Source organism: Rhinolophus sinicus, chromosome X (assembly GCF_036562045.2).
Source record: "Rhinolophus sinicus isolate RSC01 chromosome X, ASM3656204v1, whole genome shotgun sequence".
In the NCBI taxonomy this organism is placed as follows: domain Eukaryota; kingdom Metazoa; phylum Chordata; class Mammalia; order Chiroptera; family Rhinolophidae; genus Rhinolophus; species Rhinolophus sinicus.
The window spans coordinates 104,623,719-104,629,924 of record NC_133768.1 but is presented as its reverse complement, the minus strand read 5'-3'; the positions used below and the strand labels follow the sequence as shown (position 1 = coordinate 104,629,924).

General features: G+C 37.6%; 1 pseudogene; it reads right to left on the bottom strand.

Annotated features, from left to right (window-relative positions):
- Positions 1–3,722: 3,722 nt before the first annotated feature.
- LOC141569735 (large ribosomal subunit protein eL33 pseudogene) lies at positions 3,723–4,051 on the bottom strand (annotated as a pseudogene).
- Between the last annotated feature and the right edge of the window lie 2,155 nt (positions 4,052–6,206).

Sequence of the window (6,206 nt, the reverse complement as noted above, 5' to 3'; positions counted from 1 at the left end):
CACTTGCATCACTAGTCTACAGTCTTGTACACAGAGATTGTGGTGGTCCTCACAGAAAAGCAGCTGATGTAAAGGCAATCGAGATTAATAAAAGGAAATTTGTATTAGACGTTTGTTTAAAGGTCCACAGATTATCTTTTTGGACCATTATGAAAGTGTGAAACAAAGCTTTGAAAATGCCACTTTTAGGCAGCCAGATGGCTCAGTTGGTTAGAGCGTGAGCTCTGAACAACAGGGCTGCTGGTTCAATTCCCACATCGGATGGTGGGCTGTACCCCCTGCAACTAAAGATTGAAAATGGCTACTGGACTTGGAGCTGAGCTGCGCCCTCCACAACTAGATTGAAGGACAACGACTTGGAGCTGATGGGCCCTGGAGAAACACACTGTTCCCCAGTATTCCCCAATAAATTAAAAAAAAAAAAAAAAGCCACTTTTGGAAATAATCACCTCACATATACATAATTATTTCTGAAGGGACTGCTATATTCAAGTTATATATATTTTTTGAATTAAATGAATTGGAGTGACAATGGTTAGTAAAGTTACATAGCTTTCAAGAGTACAATTCTATAATGCAGCATCTATATATCACATTGTGTGTTCACCAACCAGAGTCAGTCTTCCATCACCATATATTTGATCCAATTTACCCTCATCTCCCACTCCCCTCCCCCCTTACCCCTCTGGTAACCACTAAACTATTGTCTATGTCTATGAGTTTTTGTTTCTTTATTTGTTGTCTTGTTCCTTGGTTGCTTTGTTTTATATCCCACATCTGAATGAAATCATAAGTGAAATAAGTCAGACAGAAAAAGTTGAGAACCATATTCATATTATATTTGATATTTTCAAAAGAATATTTTGATTAGCCTTGATCACCTCTTCAGGATTTCCCAAACACCCTGCACCAAAAGGCGTATTTCTTCTGCCTGTACATACTTTTACATAGTGTAATAATTTTTGAGACAAAGATCAAGCAATGGCTCATTTGTGAAACTTTCTATAACTTCTGCTCTTTCCTCCGTAATTTGACAGCACTTTATTTAAGATTCTACTCGAGCAATTATTTTCTTCTACCTGGCTTTGTTTTTAGTGGTGTACATGTCCCTTAACTCTGCAACACTGCAAGCTCCTTGAAAGCAGAGATTATGTATTAGCAACGTCCAGAACCCTCATGTAAGACTCATAAGGTGGGTACTCCATCAGTGTCCTATTGAGTTGAATCTTCAGAAGTAATCCATGTCATCCATAAGCAAGGACTTAATTAGTGCATCTTGATTTGAGGACCTTTTGCTTCCTTAAAATGACTCAGGGTAGAAAAATGGAGGAGTCCAGGAGTGTTCCTTAGAGTATCCTAAATAATACCCATAGCCAAGGGACTCATGGGAATAACAAGAAAAGCTCTTGGACACTTAAGGCCAATAATAATAAACAGACAAACAGAAGATAGGAAGGTTTAAAACACCTAGATTTTATTTCTTTGAATTATTGTCTTAAATTGTTGTCTTACATATTACTTACCAAAATGTTATTCATATTCAAGAGTATCATATGTAAAAATGCTTTGCAAAATCCTAGTGTTCCATACAAATGAAGTCTCATTATTATGTCAACTATCCAAAAACTAACTTTGTTGCTGTCTCTCTCTGACAAGTCAGCTATCAATCCCAAGAGATGTGATTTACTTTGGAGTATTCTGTTCCCTAAAGTCTAAGCTGTTTCATGAACACAGGGTCCTAAAGTGGTAATTAACAGTCTCCTCAGGAGACAGACTCTGTAGAAACACCCCTTTGAAGTGATGCCGAACATAACAACTAGCTTGGTAATTTAGGATTTTGTGTTTATGTATCAAAGTTTTCAGTACAGTATTTATCAGTATTTCTTAGTACTTAAAAAGAAGTACCACCAGTTTCAAGGAAACGTCATGAAAGTTGTGGGATATAATTGAACTGATGTGTAATTTGCACCTTAACATAAAACAAATCTCTTTTGGCAACAACAACAACAAAAAACCCCACAGTACTTTTTTATATTGCAGTTAAAATAAAATATGAGATGAAAGCCCCTCAAGGACTTACAAGAGGTATATTTACAAACAAAATTCAGACTCTTGCACTATTGCACCTGCATATTTATACAACACAACATATTTAGTCCTCTGAACAGAAATACATTTAAAGTAGCTGATTGTTAGAAATGTCTTTCAGGACACTTCCTTATAACTTAGAAAAATTATCCATTTGCAAACTAAGCTGAAAAAAAATAGATCAGTAATTGTCGGATTTGGAGGGAAGAATAGCCCATGTGGGGAGGGAAGAGACCTGGGAGAATCTGGTCTTTACACCAGTGTGACACTCCATTCCTGCATTTGTGAGCCAAAGCCTGTTAAAACTGCTTTATTTTGAAATGAGGTCATGATTGAATGTCTGCACAAGAGGAGAAAATAGAGCTTCAAGCAACCATTGGCAATACTAAACAGAGTATAGAGGATAAGACAATCATTTTGCTCGTCAGCTATGTTTCCTGTATGCCAAACTTTGTATTAAATTCTAGAGACACCATTAATGCCTTCTTGAATTTAATACAAGGAAATGTATCTACAAAAGACAAACAAACAAACAAACAACCAAAAAACGGTGTGATCAAAAATTATGGTGAATGTTAAAATAAAGTAATTATTACAGTAAAAGACACATTGCCATGAATCCCCCTCAAAATATTCCCTGTCACTTTGAACACAAGTATCCCATCATTCTTGCCACTCTCTGAAGCAGTTCTGGAAGTCCTCTTTTGTGAGTGTCTTTAGTTGCGTTGTCGTGGCTGCCTCCGTGTCCTGAATCACTTCAAAACGTTTACCTTTCGTGGTCGTTTTGACTTTTGGGAACAGCCAGAAGTCGCATGGTGCCAGATCCGGTGAATAAGGTGGATGAGGACACATTGTAATGCGTTTATTTGACAGAAATGGCAGTAGCAGAAGCGATGAGAGACAAGGAGCCTTTCCATTGTGATCACAAAACATGATGAATGCTGCCGCCAGGTGCTATCCAATGGAAAGGCAGGGATCTTCAATATGGGAAGCGGGAAGCGATGTGTCGAACCTTAGTAACAGTGTGTGACAAGTTTCAACTTGTTCAGTGTAGTCACTCGGTGTGAGCTATGGTTGAGAGAAGGTGTGTTTTAAAGTGTGTCATAAATCATCCTCCATCATGACAATGCTCCATGTCACACATCGCTTCTTGGGTACGGCAATTTCTGTCAAACAAAAACATTACGGTGTGTCCTCATTCACCTTATTTACTGGATCTGATACTCTATAGATTCTGGCTCTTCCCCAAAGTCAAAATGATTCAGGACATCGAGGCAGCCATGACAGTGCAACTAAACACACTTACAAAAGAGGACTTCCAGAACTGCTTCAGAATGTGGCAAGAATGATGGGATAAGTGTGTTCCATGTAAGTGGGAATATTTTGAGGGGGATTAATGGCAATGTGTCTTTAACTGTAATACATGTTTTTATTTAGACATTCACTATATTGTTTGATCACAACTCATATGCATATTGTCTTTAATCAAGCAATGAGAATTATACAACAAAGAGAACCTTATATTTCAGATATTCTAGGAAAGTCTCAACTTTATAATTTATCCCGTTATCACATGATATGTCCCATTTTTTTTAAAAAGAGAACAAATCCACTTTATTTACTTTTCATTAAGTTTAAATCCTTGAGGGGTATAGCAATACACGGATTCTGTATCCTCCGGCCTTAGCAAGAAGGTTGCCCCGGAATTTGGCTCAAACCATGCCATTGTTTCCATGAGCAAGCTACCTTTCCCTAGAGTACTGTGGGTTTGTTCAGTTTGCCACCAGGAGTCGCTGTGTTGTTCTTGGCCTTGTAAAAGTAAGCACATCTCTTGCCTAGACAGAATTCAGTTTCATCTCAAGTATAAGCACCTTCAATTTTAAGAAGAGCTGTGTGCTCGCTGGTTCCAGAGACCTTGGTTATAGCCAGCAAAAATGGCCTTGGACCACAGCCTTCCAGACATATTTGTCGTTTTACTAGTCCTGTTCCCAGGAGGCCACCACAGGCTCCAAGATGGTGGGGAAAAAGCAGTATGTTCCAATTTTTTTCAGCATATATATCACTGGTATAACTCAACATTTCTCCTTTTTCACCTTTTAACTGATGAGAAATGCAGAGGGCTCAAATTAGAGCCCAATTATGGTATTTAATCATTTCATATGACTAATAATATCAAGGTCATTGCTTCTATTTAATTGATTTTGTTCTACCTTTATTTTGATCCTTCTGTTTTGCATTATGTGTATCTTTGAAAGCCACAAATCATTTTTTGAGCCAATAGGGCATCATCATAAATAAAGGATTTCCAGAATTCTTTGGAAATTTTTCTGAACTCTTTTGTCCTTGTCTTAGCCTACTTAATAGCGACTCAGTACTTTGATGGAATTCATGATTTGTATTTTAATTTTCATCGTCGAATTTGCTTTCTTAGACTTCAATTCATGATTCCTGGGAGAGCTGTAGAAAAGAGTGAACCTTTAAGTTCACAATGTCATTGTTCTTCTATTTGCCGATTTGTTATAATCAAAGGAGTATTTTCAAAAAGTTACTCATGCTATTGAGATGGGGGTAAATTTAGGATTAGATAGGCAGTGGTTGGATTTAAAAGGCACTGGGTAGGAAACTTTTGTACAAATATGTTTCTTTAATTGCTAGGTTAAGTTAACAAATATCGTTTTAAAAAATGTAAATACCCTAGTGTGATGGATCGTATTTCTAGCCCAGATGTTTCCTCTGAATGCTGAGGCCATGTTTATCAGCCTATTCAAAATATCCACGTGGATGTGTCCAGAACTACTCATACTTAACATTCTAGTCCATTCCATCGTCATTTCTCACATGTAGCACTGCAACAGCCTCCTGACTACTCTAAACTCCAATTTCTTTCCATACAGCAGCAGGACTGATCTTTTCAAATTGCAAATCTAATCATGTCCCATCATCATTCCCAACCTTTTACAATTAAATAACCACTGTATGTCACATCATTCTTGGCTAAAGGGAAAAAAAATAAATAAAAACCCCATTATTATGACTTACAAGTACCTAAATCCTGTGGCTTCCACTTTCAGTTACGCTCCTCTATGATTTCTACTCTAGCTATGCTGATCTTCTCTCACCATTGTGTTTTTTTGGAACAGTCTTCCTCTGTGTCTTCATATTCATTCTTTTGATAGCAACTCGATCATCATATTCTCAGAATTTCACTTTTCCTGAGTTCGAAGACTAGGTCAAATCTTCTCAGGACATCAGGTCCTTCTCTTTGTAATTATTTTATTAATATCCACATCTCTCTACTAGATTTGAAGCCATAGTGATGGGAGCCCTGTCTGTTTTTGTTCATTGTTGTATTGCCCTTGCCAATCTCAACAATGGTACGTTGGAGGCACCAATTATAACATTTGTTGGATGAATGGGTGAGGGCTAATAGAAAGATGTCAGCCATTCATTTTGTAATGAGATTTAATGCGATCTTAGTGCTTTCTTTCCAAAACCTAGCTCCGAACAAATTGGCACTGAGTTGAAGAGGCAGAACATGCTTTAGAATTATGGGCTTAATCAGGAGATTTGGATGAAACATTGTGGCAGGCAGGAAGGAGCTTTAGATAATTCCAAGACAATCTGATACATGCTAGGTAACTTGGAGGTAGCGAAATACAAAAGCAAATTCCACTTTTTTACCACTGTATGGAGTCTGGGCTGCTGTATTGGGGCTGGCAGTGTAACTGTGTCATTTAATAGCCATATGGAATAGTTAAACCATTGAGTAATTTGTAGCAGCTTTCTGTACAAGTTATTGGTCCCAGTCGTCAGTGGGCAGGGAAAAAAACTATTTGCTTCTGTCTTAAAATATAATTTTAGAAATGAGAATTCTAGAAACGGAAAGTGTTTTATGAATGGGGATAGAGCCTGGCTGAAGCGCTAAGACAGTGGAACTCTAATTCTCCTTGGAGAGGAGTTGCCATTTTCTACAGAGAATTTGAATGCGTTGGGATTAAAATCTGCTGTGTCATTCATTGGTGGTTAAAGTAATATTCTCAGGAAGAATCTGAGGGAATTAACAATTAAAGATGAAACTGACTAAAGGCAGACCTCTAACTCACTGGGTACTCTTGAGG